The following is an 18,897-nucleotide window of genomic DNA, read 5'->3' as shown; positions in this document are numbered from 1 at the left end:
GATTGTTTGAAAATGCGTAAGAAAAAGTGTTTTCATGAGAAATAAAATGTATGTCAAGGAAAAAAAGAAAATTTCATTTGCCATTCCCCAGAATGGTAATTGTTTTCTTGTGCAAATTGTCAGGAGAAAATTGCTACCCCTGAATTTTTGACAGGTCATTTGACATATGTTACAGGACAATTCTTGAACAAGTCAAACAACTCACATAGTCTACATTTTACGTTTTTATTGAATTTTTAATTCCAAGAAAATTTATGGGGAGATTGGAAATCTGATTTCATATCAGATACTAATGAAAAGAAATCAATTTTAACTAAATCTGGTCATGGATGTTTTACTATGTAGTTAGCATATAATTTTTAAAGCGTTTATTAACTTCACAATAGCCACAACCAACATTTAGATAATGCAATTTATTGTTGCAAAACTTTAGAATATTTGTATTATATGTTCTTGGCATCTATGCCTGCTTTATCAAACCTTGAAAATATTTGTTGCGTCTTCTAAACCTTTTGTATCTATGGGTAATTTCCTCAGGCTGCCAGGCTGCAAAAACTTCTTCACTGTGCGGAGTTTGCTGATTCTGATTTTCAGGACCCGCAATGCACAAAGCACAGCCTCAGAGTGAAGCCAAGGGCTGACACCACCATTAACACAACCCAGGAAATCTGAGTCCCTCCTACACAAAGACCAGGTGAGTTCCCTCCATCAGCACCAGTATGGAGGCAGGAACAGTCACTAAGTGAGAGATGAAGATAAGAGGAAGAACATGCAGCTCACTAGCATTTTCCCAAACAATGTCTTTAAGACTTTATTCAGTTCAGTTTTCCCACCCTCTTTCTTACACTTGAATCTTGTATATTCATGGCTCTTGCAGAAGATGAGAAAGAACAATGTGCCTGTAAGATATCAGCACAGATCAGTCTCTAAGCAGAAGAAGTGAAGATATGGGAAAATTGAGTTAGAAATGAAAATAGAAAATGTGAAAGACAAACCATGGGGCCACTTTTTCCCATAGAGAGATATAGCGTTGTCGGGCAGCGTGTTGGGAGAGCTGTACACAAGGAACACAATGATCTGGCAGCAGGAGCCAGAGCCCAAAGAAGGAACCAGACGGAAAGGGCCCTGCTCAGACACGCTTGGTGTGGGAAGACAAGGGCATATTGGGATAAAGGGCATCACAGAGAACTCAGGAGCAAAAACCACAGTGAAATAGAGGGATGAGGAGAGATGCTGGTCCCTGGGTCCTTAGCATTATAAACAGTGAAATGTTCTTCTTGGGGTAGCATGCACATCAAATTTCCTTGGCATAACAAGAGGAATTTCTATGCCTCAGAATCAGGACCTGAAACCTCATTTTGGAGACACGGGGGGTCCTGAAGACCTGGGGAAGGCTGGGATCAGAATGTGGCCAGTCCAAGTGCCCACATACTAGATACCAAGGTGGAAGATGAGGAGCTGCCTCTTGAGGGCTGGGAAATGGGTCACCTTCAGCAGAGGGAAGCTGGAGGTGAGTTCTTCCACATGGTAGAGAAGTGCCACCAGGTGAATACCAACCCAGCTCAGCTTGCTGCCAATGAGGTAGTCTTGTCCATGGCTCTTCAACACCTGAAGAATTGGAGGAATCAGGTCAGGAACACATGTGCAGTGAGGTTGGGGCCTCTGCTTCATCCCTGAATATGTCCAGCCTGACTCTCCCTCTCCCACCTCTGCTTCCTTACTGGGCAGGTGCGAAGATCCAGACCTTTCTCCATGTTCCCTGACTCAGTGAGAGAGTAAGAAGCATGGCTCCGCTCACTTCTTGGTTGGAGCCCAGGTTCCCATTTTCTCTTCTCATTCCACATCAGCTGTGGCATCCACAGCACCCACCCAGCTTGCATCTTCCACATGGGCCAGGGGCTTTTCCCCTCTTGCAGCATGTTCTGTCTGCCCCAGGCCCTACAGCGTGCAGCCCTAGTGTTCGGTGGCTTTACACTCTCTCTCTCTCCAGTCTCTCTTGGGCAGCGACTCCACCTTCATGACAACACACTTCTCCCAGGAGTAGACTCTTTCAGAATCCTCATTTCTCCTTATCTGCTCTCCTCATTTCCTGCTCTGGGATCTGAAATAAGCCTGGGTGAACTTTAATTCATCCTCTTTCTTGCAATGTTAGTTCTTACTGCTTTCACTATGCTGTAATCTGCATGCCACTGTGTCCCGGAGTGAACTGCAAAGATGTCTGCAACTTACTTTGAAATGCAAAAAAAAAAAAAAAAAAAAAAAAAAAAATTGTTTGATTGAGGCAAACGGGGTGTAGTGACTGATATGTGATAAAGCAAAGATAAAAAGTTAACTTTGCTATTTAGATTCTTGGTGTATGTAAGTTCATAAAACATTTCTTTGGACTACACTGGATGTATACATTTTTTAATAATAAAATTTTTGGGTGATATGTGATATTTATTAAAATATCTCAGCAAATTAACATCATAAATAATAAAAAGAGAAGACATATGACACCATTGATTTAAGATAATATTTTGGCAAATACCTTTTCAGACTATGTATACATACAAAAGTATGGATAATTACTTGGTACACAAAGAAAACAACTTCAATGCTATATTGTAATATACATTGTTCAAATGCACATATCATGGGCTTTTTGGTAGAACTGGTAGAATTCTTATTCACAGTCTATTTTTACACCATGCCTTGAGAGTCAGGAGCTCCATTAACATCAGGGAAGGCTTTTGGACATGAAGGTCAGTGCCCCACACATTCCCAGGCACTATTTTTCTGTTACCATATGTTATGGACTGAATGTTTATGTTTCCCATAAATTCATACATTGAGATCCTGACCCCCATGTCTTTAGAAGAGGTCCCTAAAAATATAATACTCTTTCAAGCCATTAGTAGGTGGGGCTTTCAGGAGATGATCAAGTCGTGGGGGTGGAGCACTCATGAATGACATTAGTCCCCTTATAAAAGGGACCTTAGAGAACTCCCTTGGCATGTTTGCCATGTGAGGACACAGCCAGAGATTGGTTGTCTATGAACCAAGGAACGAAAATAACCAAACTACTAAGTGCTTTCTGCCTTAGATTTTATGGTTTAAACACTTGAGACAATGGAGCGTTAGATGATAGCAAAGTAATTCAGCTCCATTGGGTGCCTTTTAAATGTCAGTCGTTAGGCTATGATTTTTATAATATATTTACATTTATTTCTCAGAACACTCTACTGTGGTAGATCTATAACTAAAATGTTTGTAATACACATGACCAAATACAGGTACAAGAAACATCGGTGACCTGTCCAGCGTCACAGTCATGAGAGAAATTAGTGGAATTACTGCAAGTAACTACTGATGCTACAAATAAGGTTTGCTCACTCTGCTGTGGTTTGTTCTATACATAAGCTTAGCATGATTCATATGACTAAAGACCTGCCATTTACGTAATCCCAAGACAGCCTCCCCAGCACAGCCATCTTCAACGTGTCCGTTTTCCTCTCTCCTCATACTACACATCCCAGGCTCATTTTTATGCCCAATGTTAGAAGTTCTTAAAAAAGAAAAAAATAAAATAACTGAATGAAAAACTAGGAAATAAGGTACGTCTTTAAAAGATATCCCTAAACAATATATTTTTTCAAACAAGCTAGTAATTTTCAAAAAAAAAAAGAAGTTCCCTCAACTATTTTCCTTAAAACATTGTTCCATTACCTTCTCCACATGATGTTGGCCAATTCTAGTCATGGTTGTGTTTCAAGACCTCACCATTGTTTACATGGTAAAATTGGTAAACATGGTAAAATTATTCATATAGTTAAAGCCAGTGCATAACTAGGACATCTTCTTTCTTCTCATTTCATAACTGTGTTTCCTACAAAACTTTTATTTATTTTGTTTGTTTATTGTTTTGTTTTGTTTTGTTTTGATACAAAGTCTTGCCCTGTCACCAGGCTGGAGTGCAGTGGGGCAGCCTTGGTTCACTGCAGCCTCTGCTTCTTGGGTACAAGTGATTCTTCTGCCTCAGCCTCCTGAGTAGCTGGGACTATAGGTGCACGCCACCACACCTGGCTAATTTATGTACTTTTAGTGGAGGCTGGGTTTCACCATGATGGCCAAGATGGTCTTGATCTTTTCACCTCGTGATCCACCCACCTCGGCTTCCCAAAGTGCTGGGATTACAGGCATGAGCCACTGCCCCTGGTCCTGTATTCTATTTTTCTTTGAGACAGAGTCTTGCTCTGTCACCTAGGTTGGAGTGCAGTGGGGCGATCTTGGCTCACTGCAACCTCCACCTCCCAGATTCAAGCGATTCTCCTGCCTCAGCCTCCCAAGTAGCTGGGATTACAGACACCTGCCACTATGCCTGGCTAATTTTTGTGTTTTGAGTAGAGATGGGGTTTCCCCATGTTGAGCAGGCTGGTCTTGAACTCCCAACCTCACGTGATCTGCCTACCTCGGCCTCCCAAAGTGCTAGGATTACAATGTAAGCCACTGTACCTGGTGAATACTTTTAAATAACAGCTTTATTGACATGTATTCACATACCATAATTGCCACCCCTTTATAGAATATTGTTCAGTAATTTTTAGTACATTTACAGAATTCTGCAAATACTGTCACTGTCTAATTCCAGAACATTTTTATCACCTGGGAAGGCAGTAGTACATGCTTTGGCAGCCATTCCCCATTGTCCCCTTTCTCCAGCCCCTGTCAACAACTGATTTCCTTTCTGGACTCAAATGGTCTGGATGGTTCATACAAAAGAATTCATGTCACATGTGGCCTTTGGTGTCTGGTTTCTTTTACAGCACATGTTTTCAAGGCTTACCAACGTTGGAGCATGCATCAGTACTTCATCTCTTTTCATAACCCAAGAATATTCCATTGTCTGCTACAGCACATCTTGTTCCTCCATTCTTCCATGGGTGGACAGTTGGGTTGTTTGCACCTTTTGCATATGATGAATAATTCTCCTATGAACATTTCCGTGCATGGATTAGTGAGGATGTGTTTTCCTTTCTCCTGGATGTAGACCTGGTAGTAGAATTGCTAGATCATTGGTAACTCTATATTGGACTTTTCAAGGAACTGCCAACAAGGGAGGAGACCCCTCCTCCCAGCTGTGCTGGTGCAAATCAGCCTGGCTGCTTAGGTCTGTATCATTTGATACCTGCTTCATTTAGGTAAGCCTAGTATCTAGAGCACTAGCCTCTCTAACCTTAGTCAAGTTGACCAGTTCATATAATTGGCTGGAAATTTAGGCTCCTGGTCATTATTCTTGGAATTACTGGAACCTGAGATTCAGCTCCTTTGCAGTCTTTCCTCCATAGACCTTCATCTACAGACTCTCAAATGTTCTATGCCTTGTCCTAAACTATTGGTTGGAGTCCAGCCTCTGAAGGCCTGAGCACCTGGAATCATGATTCCCCATCCTCCTGAGTTCACGGTTCATCAGTGTTTGGAAACCTCTGTCAGGGTCCTGGATATATAGGCTGCATTGTCTTCTAGAATCACACTCACCTGAACACTCCCCATGTTCGCTATTTCCTCATCTCCATGGAACTCTGCAATACTGGACCCAGCATACACGCCTAGGGCCCAGCCTACGGCTAGTCATGGTGCTCCTGCCATAGTTCCGCCCACACACAGAAGGACCTAAATCACTCCTGTGTTCTCTGTTGATGGAAGAACAGAAAATATACTATATGGGGCTCTCTCCTTTGTGTCTGTCTGAGAGATGCTGTATTTGCTGGCAATGTAGTTGAGAATGGCTCTGGTCTGCACCAGCTTCATCCCGTCAATCTCAACCATTGGCACTTGTTGGAACAACAAACTCCCATCTTTAGAAAATAGAAAAAAAAAAGGCAGAGTGAAATTTCTATGTATCCTACCCTTTCAGGATGAAAAAGTGGTTGTGGAAATGACTAAATGTATAAAATGAAAAAAAATATATTGCCTGGCAACTGTTCAAATGAAATAGGAATTTGTTTTTAGCTTCTGGAAGTACTTTTTCCTATCAAGCTTTCTTTTACTTTTTATCCTGTTATTTCATTTATGTTTTTATTCCCCATCCAGCTACAAAATAGGTCCCTTGTATTGTCTGTGTTGATTTATCTTCATGATATCTTAGGAAGAAGTTGGGAGAGACTGAAACAGGGCCACTGGCCAGATGCCACTTAACACGGAGATTTCTCAAAGTAAGTCTCATGCTGTTGAAGACATTAAATACAGTTCTGAGAGAAGTTTCTAGGTAGGCCCTTTGTGTGCTCTTCAATACCCCCATTAGACAGTGTGTGCAGGGCAGGCTCTGCGTTTCTTACCTCATGGCTGCTACCCTGGCTCATGTCCCTCCTCACCCTCTGACCTGGACTTCCAACCAGTTCAACACTGTGTCGTTATCTAAGTGTACAACATTGCAAAGATATCACTTTGTCAAGCTTATAAGAGAAACAAATTCAAAATGAACCTATTTCAACTCCTTTTGTCTAAAACATGTCCTTGCGTGTCTTTGGAATGGGGTGGGCTGTATGGGATCCTGAGATGATGACCACAGCTCACTCATGGTGCCAAAAGCAGGAAAGCAAGAAAAGGGATCCTCAGGGTGCTGGAGATGGTTCTCCAGCAAATACAAATAGAAATCTGGCCCTTTTTAGCCTGGAAAGAGTTGCCAGACCTACTCTAGGAGCCTATCCTTTCCATTTTACGATTTTCTCCCTCTCCACCATCACCAGCTACACCCCTTCACACGTAAGCATTCCCGGCTCTTCAAACCTCCCTGTGTACCTTCTACTAGATACCCTCCTCAGAGGCACATAGGGACTTGATCTGACTATTTCCTGACTTTTCCAAATCTTATGCAGATTCCAGAAATTTCTCTTCAAACTAGAAGCAGAAACAGTAAATTGGCTCTTGTTAATTCATTCCATAGCACTGTAGACTTTTAACCTTGAATGGCTTCTGTCCAGTACATAATTGGGAAAATATAAGATTTCTGAGCTTGGTAGAGGAGGCTGGTGGTGGCCATTCTGAAATCCACACTAGAGCATCAAGAAAAGGGCATAGATCACAGCACATAGTCGCTCAATCTTCTAGTTCACTTTACTTCCACCTTGATCACTTCCATGTCCCTGATTAGGTCATGATTTTAGAGGGGATGTCACTGGAGTTAAAGGATCATGCAGTTCTTCTAATTATGGTGTTGTCATATCTTAGGAAAGCATGTGTCTCTGAGTGAGATCAGACCACAGCCTTTGTGTCCCCAGCATGGGTATGCCATGGGCCAATGGCCACCCAAGATTCTGCCACCAAGGGCCCTCTGCTGTAATTTGCATTAGCTCAGTTTGTAGGAGTCCTGCTAAGGGTGAAATCTCAAGGTCATAGCTGTTGCACAGTTATAACTCTTGCAATTATAATTTCCCCTCCTGGAGTATACGAGACACAATAGAATAGAATTCTCAATTTTAGGAAGGAATTAAAGTCTCCACGGTAACATTATTTTTAATGAAAATCTCTGGCTTGTGACATGGCTGTGTGGGTTTAATATCACTGTTGTCATGTCCTGGCTTCTTGACTTTGGACATATTGTCAAATATCTCTGTATCTTAGTATCTAACCTATGAAGTGGGTATACTTATGGTACCTGTGTTATAGGTTGGTATGAAGATTAAATTACAAAGTCATGCAAAGCACTCAGAAAAGTAGCCAGTGTATGATAAGTGCTCATTAAACATACACTATTAGGATTCTGAGAGATGGCTGCTCTTTTATATCATCCTTAATAAAATTAAATCAATCTAATATTGATGAAAATAGACTGCACTATTGATCTAGATCCAGTGATTTAAACTTTGAAATAAATCACACCTTGTCCTGAGAGCAGTCATGTTGGTTGGAATGGCAGCCAGCAATAAGGCTGTCTCAATCTGATCAGAAGCTCTGAGTGGATGCAGGTACTTAATACAAATATGAAAACCAGTTATTGCATAACAATGCAGTTGACTTAATAGGCAGAATCTATAAAAGTAAAAGTCAAAGTAGACACTTATCAAGATTTCCTGTATTTCACTGTTGATATGATCTGGTACCAATCTTGACTCTGCCTCAAAATAGCTGTGTGATCTGGGAATCGTCACTTAACATCTTGAAGCCTAGTTTCCTCATCTGCAAAATGGGAATAGAACATTTTCTTAAACAGAATATTGTAATGTTTCAAAATGCAAGATACAGGGCCTGACCCACATACAACAAGTAATAAACGGTAGTAGTGTTTGCAGTGGTTACTTACAGTTTAATGGAGTTCTTTATGGTGACAGGTCAGGAATGTGGGGGTTTCTAGCTTACTCCATGCAACAGAGTTTGCTATGGATCTATGATCACACAGGACCAGGATCTATAGATCATGGGTGTGTGTGTGTGTGTGTGTGTGTGTATGTGTGTGCTAGACATTAATAAAGTGTACAGTTCAGGAAAAATCTAAGGAAAGGTGTGTGATCCTGGCAGGAGGGTGACCGAGGTGGGGTGGGGTTGGCAAGTGAAATGTTCTTGTGAGGCTGAGGACTGGGTTGTGATCATCAACCTTAGGGCACTGAGACCCCAGAAGCCCAAGCAAGGGCTGCAGTCAGCCCTGCCCCCGCCTTCAAGTCAGGCTGGATGGAGACCGGGGAGCCTGGGTTCCTCCCAGCCTTGCCCCTCCCTCCCTCCTACTGAACTCTTCCTACCCGGGCTCTGAACACATCCCAGAGCTGCAGAGCTGATGTCTGGGTAACAGTGAAACAGGGTATTCATTTGTACAAAGAAAACAACCTGCAATGGCAGTGTTTGGATTTCTTGTGTGCTTATTTCTTCATAGGATTGAGAAAGGCTGAGGCTAAAGTCTCAGGCTCATGTGAAGCAATGGAGAAAGTGCCGTCCCGAGGTTCAGGTCCACACTGGGCTGTGAGGCTGAAGGGACGCGCTAGAAGTTCCCTTCACAGGACGCCACCTCGCCTGAAACCCTCCTTTTCGGCTGCTACCCGAGGGTCAAGATTTCCTGAGTTTATCCATGACTTACCCCCAAGGAAAACCCTCAGGTAGTGACTCTAGTCTGGACTGGGAGGTGTTTTTCTCAGTGACACCTCTAGAGGGCAGCACTTAGCAGCGTCCCACAGACACCTCCCAGCATTTCCTGCTCAAACACTGGAGGATGACCTGGTAACACTGGGGAATGCTTGGTTGTTCTCCTGGAAGCTCCTGATTTTAATCACCTGTTTACTTGTCTCCATTCTTATAGATGTGTAGGCTACTCAAGAGCAGGAACTGAGTCTGTCTTGTTCACTGTCTACCCTCAAAACCTCACACAGCACCTGGCACTTAGTAGGTGCACAATAAAATAATCATTAAATTAATATACTCAGTCTTTAACAGGTTATTTGTTTTAATCCACTGTCTTCCACCTCTCATATGTAGTGTGCATTTTAACTTTACATTTACTTTCTGGCATACATTTTATCCTCTTATTATATAAATTACTAACATGTATAAGAATAACACAAAAGTATCACTACCTTCCTTGTATTCCTATCATAGAATCAGTAACTACCAACGTTAGTGAAAAGAGTCAAACTTTGTGAAATATTTGAAGATTTACTCTGAGCCAAATATGAGTGTCGAATACCTGAGACACAGCCCTCAGGAGATTCTGAGAATGTGTGGTCAAGGTTGTGATGGTACAGCTTAATTTTGCACATTGTAGGGAGACATAAGTCATCAATCAAATATATATAGATGTACATTGGTTTGGTCTGAAAAGTGGGGACAACTGGAAGTGTGGGCTTCCAGGTTGTGTGTAGATTTAAAATTTATCTGATTGGCAATTGGTTGAAAGGGTTAAGTTACTATCTAACCACCTGGAATCAATAGAAAGGAATGTGTAATTTAGGATAATATGGGGTTGTAGAGAACAAAGTTCTCTACATCATGGAGATGAAGTCACCCAGTAGCAGGCTTCAGAGAAAATAGATTGTAAATATTTCTTATCAGACTAAAAATGTTTGTTCTGTTAGTAATTCCAAAAGAGAAGAGGTATAATGAGATTTGTCCAACCCCCCAACTTCCCATCATGGCCTGAATTCATTTTTCAGGTTAGCTTTGGAATGGCCTTGCTGAGAAGAGAGGTCCGTTCAGATGGTCAGAGTGAGGGAGGGGGCTTAGAATTTTATATATGGTTTACACCAACTAAAGCCAATATGTTTTCATGTACATGCCCACCCACTTCCCCAATCTTGTAATAATGTGAGGAAAGCCCAAATATCATATATTCCATCCTTAGATACTTCAAAGTGTTTCCCTAAAACATAAAAACTATGATTCCAGCAAACCAGTCTCAGATTCCAGCAAACCAGTCTCATGTGCCCATTGGTTAAATGTGACCATTCTTGCCATGCTAAGAGGTGAGACTCTGTGGTAATAATGCATGTACGGAAGTTAGTGGGAAGAGGAAGAATTCAAGAACTAATATTTATTGAAAACTTTCGACTGATCCTTCCTTCCCCAATGCTAGTCTCTTTCAATATGTTATATTTTGACTCCTCCTTAGAGTCCCATTAAATGCTTGTTATTATCTCCATTCTTTAGTTAGTGAAATGGAACATCAGAAAAGTTAAATGCAGTGTCCACTATCACACTCCATGTGGTGATGAACTTGAAAATCCACACCCAGGACGAAAACGAAGATAGGCCTGGAACCCACCCAGGTGAAGGCCCTGGGAATCCATGAAGGGGCTGGGAAACCAGAGGATGTCACTGACAAGGAGGACCGGCTCTTTGGCTGTTAGGCTGAATTTGATGAAAAGCAGAAAGTAGGCCTCAGGCTTGCTTAACTGTAGCTAGAAGAACTAAATTCTTTCAACAGACAGAAGACCCTAATTTCTTGCTCCTTTTGGTTTTCTATATTCTACCTCTTTGGGGTGCATTTTGTTTTATAACCTGGAAATACATGTATTGCCTCATCAACTTTGCAGGATAGAAAAGGAGATAGTATTTCTTCAGCATCAGTCACACACTGGCCATTCCTCCACATTTATCTTCATTTTATCCTACAAAAATCACCTAAGTTGAATGTTATTATTATTATTCTCATTTTACAATTGGTGATACTGAGATTTTTTAAGCAACTTGCCCAGAGTAAGTGGTGGATCTGGGATTCAATCCCATTGCTATTCAAAACCAATGACTGAGCCTTATTTTCTAAGTTTGTGTTTCTCAAATATGCATGGTAATTTTTCAGCGAATTACGAAATCCACATATTTTTTAAAGAAAATAGGAAACAATAAAAAATGCCAGTGAGCATGACATGCTGGAGAGTAAGTAATATTTCATGAGTTTTTAGTTTCAGTTACATGTATGTTATGTGTATGGATGTTTGCATGCGTGCACACTCATTTGGCCATTGTAAATGGTTAGAGATGAATTCATTGTGGATCATCAAGGAAGTTTGATGGCCCTTGCTCTATCCCAGCCTGCTTGCGAGGTGGAACATAGCAGAGAACCAGAAAATGAAAACGGAGTGTACAGGGACAGGCCATAAATAATTGTATCATGAATGCGAGTGGAAACACACAGGACTCATTGAAAGCAGGAGTTCCAAGACTTAGAAACAGTGGCATTTTTTTCTCCAAACCCCCAGCTGTGTTATAACATATTAAGATTCTTCTTGCAAAGTTTTGTGGTCGTCAAGGTTGATACATTGGTACAAAAATATACTTGTCCTTACCAACAGATGTATTTCTAAAAAAGCATGTATGACTTGAATTTAGACATTAAAATCTGGAACTAAATAGTCTAACTTTTAGAAAGTAAATAATTCTTTGGAACATACTTAATCAACTCATCTGTCTTGTAATTAGAGACTTTGCACATTGCACTTTCCTCCCGTTGGAAATGGAAATAGCGTGATTCAGCAGAAGGAAAGGGAGAATGAACCTCACAAAGAGTGGAGTATGCTTCTTTAATTGTTATGGACTAGAGTGATTGAAATCACACAGTTACACCCTTAGCCATTACTGAGGATCATGTTTCAAAGGGAAATGAATTATTATCATCTCACATAACATTTTATCATAATGCTCTTGCTTATATGTAACATATCACCTTCACAATATGAGGTTTCCAAAGGCCAGGCAAACACTGAGGCAAAGGTTACCATTGAGCTTCATTGGGTCAACAGAAAATGAGAACCAGAGAGGCTCAAAGATTTGCCGTGGGTCTCACACACACGTGCTCCTCATTCATGGTCAATACCTAGGGAGTGTATCTACCTTTTGCAACAACCCAGGGAAATGGCTCCTAATAGCCTAATGAAAGATGGGCACACTGAGGGTCAGAGAGTTAAAGCGACTGGCCCACGCTGCACACTTGCTGAGTGTTGGGCCAGCCCAAACTCCTGATTGCAGGTCCGGAGCTTTTCCACTTCACCCTGTAACCTGGCTCCGCTTCTGTCTGAGAAATTGTTTCATATTTTCCCATTCAGACTCCATTAACCAACTAAAGATTGGAAGGGAAGGGTGAGAGGGGGACATCTGAATTTTGAGTTCCTTTCTGTTAGCAACTTTTCAGGAGCTTGATTGGAGAAAAAATAATAATAAAAATGTTTCTTTCTCTACTTTGACAACCTAAAAACTTGAGTGAGTTGAGGACTAGTATAACTGTATTTTCCTCAACTGGAAAATGGGCTTGTTTTGAAAGGAATACAAATGGTGAAATTCCAGTAGTAAATTAGAGTTAATATACTCTTGATCCCTGGGTGGTCCTAATTACTGTTTCTTGTCAGAGAGAAGGGAGACTGAGATAAATCACAACTCCTGCCATTATGTGGTTCATAGATTCAGTAGGCTCTTTAAATTCTGAGCTCAAGTTTCTTCTTTCAAAATCAGGAGAGTTATATCTATTTTTGAGGGCTGTTGAGAAAGTTAAATGAGATATTGCATATAAAATTTATAATAAGAACTGAATAATGAGAGTGACCTCCTGCCCCCACTTCTTGGGATGTGGATGAGTCTCTCTGAACACACTGGGTAGCGCATGAATCTCCTCTCTCTCTTTTAACTCTTTATCTCTTAACCCATCAAGCTCTGATAAAAATAAGATTTTATGTATATCTAGATTTCTTTTTGAATAAGGCATATCATAGGTCTGTTTTTTTAAAGCTCCTGTACAGAGGTTAATAATAGGCACTGATCCAGTCAACCTGGGTTAACAACATTTTCAGTAAAGGTTCAGGGAGGCCTGATCTGTCATTAACACAGTCTTGTTTAACACAGAGTTAAACAATATCATTCCACCCCTGGCCCCTAACATTTCAAAACACAGTCATGCCTTCCCAATAGTCCCCCAAAATCTTAACTCATTCCAGCATTAACTAAAAAGTCCAAGTCCAAAGTCTCATCTGAGACTAGGTAAGTCCCTTCTGCCTACAAGCCTGTAAGATCAAGAACAAGGTGATTACTCACAAGATACTATAGGAGCACAGGCATTGGGTAAATGCTCTCATTTCAAAAGGGAGAAGTCAGTCAAAACAAAAGAGCTGCTGGCCTCATGCAAGTCCGAAACCCAGCAGGGAAGTCATTACATCTTAAAGCTTCACAATAATCCTCTTCAACTTCTTTGACTCTGTCTCACATCTTACAATCATGGTGGAAAGTGAAGGAGAAGCAAGCACACGGCTGGCAGGAGAGAGAGAGTGAACGGGAAGGTTCACTTTCAAACAACCAGATCTCATGAGAATTCTATCAGGAGACAGCACGAGGGGGATGCTACCAAACCATTAGATAATACCCCATGGTCGAATCACCTCCCACCAGGTCCCACCTCCAACACTGGGAATGACAATTCAATATGAGATTTGGGTGGGGACACAGAACCAAACTATATCAAGTGTCATATTTTTTTTTTCTTGTGTCTTATTTTATAGCCTGGACAGGTCTCACATCCAGATCCAAAAGGAGGATATCACTGAAGCTCCTAATCTTTCCTTTATATTTTTCCCCAATATTAAACATTTATTCCAGGACATTGTTGACTTATATTCTAATGGCACCATACACATTAGCCGGATTCCTTTGGGTGCATTTTAAAAACTAGTTATAAAGGCTGGGTATGGTCCCTTACACCTGTAATCCCAGCACTTTGGGAGACAGCGGTGGGAGGATCACTTGAGCCAGGAGCTTGAGTGCAGCATGAGCAACATAGAGAGACCATGTCTCTACAAAAATAACAAATTAGTCAGGTGTAATGGCGCGCACCTGTGGTCCCAGCTACCCAGTAGACTGAGCTGGGAGGACTGATTGAGCCCAGGAGGTTGTGATTGCAGCGAGCCGTGATTGTGCCACTGCCCTCCAGCCTGGGCCATGGAGCAAGACCCTGTCTCTAAAACAAAGCAAAACAAAGCGAGTTAAATGCTGCAGTAATTATGTAGTTATTCTATCAGGAATTCTGAATTTTAACACTTGAGAAGTCATGTAGTCTACAGATTCCAAACCAGAAAATATTTTCTCCCATAGCACAGAGGACATTCAGCAATATCTGGAGTGATTTTTGGTTGTCACATCAGGACAGAAGGTGCTGGGTAGGGCTTCAGCATTGGTAGGCGGAGGCCGGTGATGCCTTGGAACATCCTATCGTGAACAGGACAGCCCCTGCACCCACAGAACTACCCAGCCCAAGGCGTGCCAAGGGGAAGATGAGAGACTTTTCCTTAGCCATTTTCAAGGTTTGCTGTGAGTTGGTTGAACCCTAGATAGAGAATGTGACTTGTCATCTAGCTAATTAGTGGGAAAGACTGAATCAGATTCTAGTTTTTCTGATATTCAGAAATCAATTTATTCCTATTACAAATTAACCTTAATTTTGAATTTTCACAGCTATAAAGTATCATAGTTACTTATGTACACATTGTGTCCCCACTAAATTATGAGGTTCCCAAAGAGCAGAGAGGTCTCACAGTATGTTTTAGCACAGTGTATTGCACTGTGCTAAAGTGCATTGTAGTATTACAATATCACTGATAGTTGGATAGATCACATAGCAATGCTAGACATTTTAGCAGTCACAGAGATTTCTATAATTTCATCTTTTGAACTTTCTTGATGAGAAAATCAAATGATATGGAAAAAATTAAATAGAAAAATTAAATAATAGATTCAAGATAATGGATCAACCAATCCTGATTATCAGACTCAATTTTCTACAATTCAACAGAATTAATAAAGATATGCATGTGGCTCACTGAGTAGACCCAGAAGGACTAAGGAAGAAGGAATTTGGAAAGAGCAAGGCTATCAGGCAAGTGTTTACTTGGGCAAAGGACAAAGATGAACAGGTAATTGTTGAATCGGGAATGTGAAAATTCACAAGAAGGGCATTATTGTTTTTAATTTTGTTAGTCCTTAATCTAAGTCATCTTGCTTTATAGAACTAAAAGTTCTGAAGACTTAGATTCACCTGTAAGTTCTAGAAAATTGCTCTCAAAAGATTCTGCCTGCCGTTTGGAGCATAACCACCTTAAAGAAATATTGAAGAGCCAATGGCATCAACACTTGACAACAAATCACAAAGCACTTCCCGAAGGAAGCATTAATGTGTGATATCTACCATCAAGTTGTAAATTAGAATTCTGTTTGGCAGGTGTTGGTGGCTCTTTTCTCAGCAGGAGATGGAGGTTTGGAGAAGCAACTGCAGACATGGAACTGTCCAGTTGTATGCCACTTTTACCAGTCATTGGGAATTCCCAAGTCTGTGATCTTGCCAAATGTAAGTTCACAATAATTGTGTATTGATTACTTGTCTAGAGAATGTAACTTTAGCATAAATACCTACCTTTCCTCTGGCAATGATCATATTCTCAGATTACCTACAATGACATCATCACTATTTTTTCCCCTCATGGCATTAATTTTTCTACTATCAATAAATTAGCTTTCTAAATTTTTCATTTTTGCATTTCTTTAACGATTGTGAGAGTTGTCAGAGTCAAAAGGAGTCAAAATGTTAGGAAAACTCTGACAAACAGAACTGAAAAAGGCCATGAAGAGAATGTTCTTACTCTTTTGTATCTGATAACAAAACAAACTAGGAAAAACACAACCTTGAACCAAGGCCATTGCAATCTTATAAAAGAATACTTCTGTGCACTTGCCCTTCAACTGCCTGTTTAAACTTGGCCTGGCATTACCCTTGTTATTGATGTTTGTAGTGAATGATAAGTATTTCAAAATGTTTATTTAATCCTCATTTTTTTCCCTTAAAAACATTTGTCTTTCTTAACTTCCCTGAATACATGCATAGTTTACTATGATAAACATATACCCATTACAACGCTTAATTCTGAAGTAAATATCTTTTATTTGAAAGGGTCTCTGTTCATTATTTAAGTTGAAACAATGTATCCAAAATCAGGTGAATGTAGAACTTTTAAACTGTCATCCAAGCATACAGAGAAAGCATTAATATGAGTATAAAACAGATTTTTCTTGTGCCAAGGACACATTTTAAAGTATTTTTTAGTGAGCTAGATGGGAGAACATGTGTAATATAGGGAGATGTCTAAGATCAGTATTTACTTTGTTAAAGGCTGTCACCCTTGTGGCTCAACAACTTACTCTGAGGTCCTAATGTGGTTTATAAACTACATGTTCATTTCAATAGCTCCCTCCCACTGAAAGGAATAGAGTCAAGTTAAAAACCGCCACTCCCACACATTTCAGGGCCACAGGACTGCCTACTAGATTCTGAGAAAAATGGCAAGTCATCCTCTTATCACAAGGTAACTGGTTAATACGTTCCTTTTCAAGGTGGGCAATAAAAGTCTAACCAAAAATTTCAGCAGGTTTTGCTCTCTGTACAGTAGGTCAGTAGAAACTGGCTTTTGAAGACGATCACTTTTAGTGACTTGAATGTAAGGACTAAAGCAGATGAGAAATCTCTGCTGGGAGCATAGCTGGGAGGGTACGTCTGTGAAGGGCAGGCTGATGGCCCTCTGGAAGGCTTCTCTTACTGGGTTGCCACATAAAATACAGGGCACCCAGGTAAATGTGAGTTCCAGGCAAAGGATCAGTCATTTTTAGTATAAATATGTTCCAAAAACTGTAGGAAACTTGTTTGTACTAAAAAAGTATTGATTGTTTATCTAAAATTCACATTTATTTTGCTGTTCTGTATCTTATCCGCCAAATCTGGCCACCCTATTTTTATGTTCTTTCCTCTCTGCATTGCTCAAGTCACCCTTCCTGGCCTCTGGGCCTTTGCATATGGTATTTGTCCTGACTGGAATACTCTACTTTCAGCTCCTACTGCATTTTCTCTATTGTGTCTTTCCCTACATTAATTTGACAAGGTGTATTCAACGTCAGATTTCCCCTTAGACCTTGAGCTCCTGAGAGCAGAGCCTTCTTGTTTGAGTCCAGTCCTTATTGTCTGGGACAAAACCTGGACATTGTAGGAGCTCCTAAAATGAGATAGTTTTAAAATTTACTTGGAAAAATTCTAGCAAATACAAAAGTAGAGGGAATAATATAACAAGCTTGAAGGTACCCATGACCTGGATTCATCAATTTCCAGCAACATTTCTTCATCTATACCAGGTAGTGGATTAAGTTATGTTGACTCCCAAGAAAGAGAGGTCCATGTCCAAATCCTTGGGTCCTATAAATGTGACCTTATTTGGAAAAAGGCTCTTTGCAGATGAAGTTAAGGAACTTGAGATGAGCTCATCCTGGAATATCTAGAGAGGCCCTGAAGAAGCTTGCCAGGCAGGGCTAGCAGATGCATCCAGGCAGGAAGGCAAGAGGCCCCACCATGCTCAGAGGGTTGACTGAGCTGGAGATCAAGGAGTGAGGATGGGTGTGAGGATGCATTCTATGTGCAGTCAGGTCTCACTGAAGAATTCTGTGGTTTTATTTTCCTATTTGCATTTTAGAACAACCACTCTGGCTGTAAATGGAGCAGAGACTAGAGCAAAGCGCAGCTGCAGGTAGGAAGTCTGTGTGTCTGTCTTCTCTCTCACCCACCTCTGCCGACTGTGGGGAAGCTCACTCTAACAGGAGGAGAGCTCAAATCGCAAAAGTCCAGGTGTCCTGAGAGAGATTCACATCATAAGCCCAGTATGTGGGTGGAGCTAGAAAGCACTCCTAATCTAAGCATTCTGGCACAATGACACACCAGGGAAAAATGATTTTGCATATACTTATTTGTATGTAATTCACACGTACCATCTGTATCTTGGCAACCCAGGCCTGAGTGGCACTGAGAGAACTAGGAGAAAGCTTATGCCTGGGTCCCCACAGAACCTTAAGGAGCAGAGTGAGGATGAGCCAGGAGCACACGCCTGTAAGGGACAATAGGGTGGCCTGAGAGCAGAGGGTGGGTCTGTTTGCTCTTCAGTATTTCGTCATCTCCTAGAAAACTGAGGAATCTGCAGCAAACAGAATCATTATTTTGCAAATGCATAAGAAAGAACGCTTCTATCAGAAATAAAGTGACTGTCCAGGAAAAGAAGAAAATGTCTTTATGTCATTACCCAGAATGGTAACTCTTCTGTGCATACCTGAAAATGTCAGGGGCACATTTCTACATTGACATTTTAATAGATGATATGACAAATGTATAAGACAATTCTTGGAAAAGTCAGACAAACCACATAATCTATAGTTTCTTCTTTTTACCAAATTTTTAATCCCAAGGAAGTGGTAGGTTAGGAGGAGACTGGAAATCTGAATTCGTATCAGATCCTAATGAAAACAAGTCAATTTTAACTAAGTCGACAAATAAGAGTTATTTATTATTTAATTAGCATGTAATTGGAAAGAGTTTATTAGCTTTACAAGAGGCACAGTCCACACATAGGTAAAGCACTTCATTGTTGCAAACTT

At 40.8% G+C, this 18,897-nt stretch overlaps 1 protein-coding gene across 1 annotated transcript in view; it reads right to left on the bottom strand.

Moving 5' to 3' along the window:
• Positions 1–14,185, bottom strand: part of LOC104663263 (aurora kinase A-like) — a 33,537-nt gene extending 19,352 nt beyond the window's left edge. Inside the window, exon 1 of the mRNA XM_030929006.1 lies at positions 14,143–14,185. The gene's annotated coding sequence lies outside the window, so the exon portion shown is untranslated. The remainder of the gene's footprint in view (positions 1–14,142) is intronic.
• Positions 14,186–18,897: the final 4,712 nt, after the last annotated feature.

This window comes from Rhinopithecus roxellana, chromosome 4 (genome assembly GCF_007565055.1).
Source record: "Rhinopithecus roxellana isolate Shanxi Qingling chromosome 4, ASM756505v1, whole genome shotgun sequence".
In the NCBI taxonomy this organism is placed as follows: domain Eukaryota; kingdom Metazoa; phylum Chordata; class Mammalia; order Primates; family Cercopithecidae; genus Rhinopithecus; species Rhinopithecus roxellana.
Note: the sequence above shows the minus strand (reverse complement) of the source record. Positions and strands in the feature narration are given on the sequence as shown.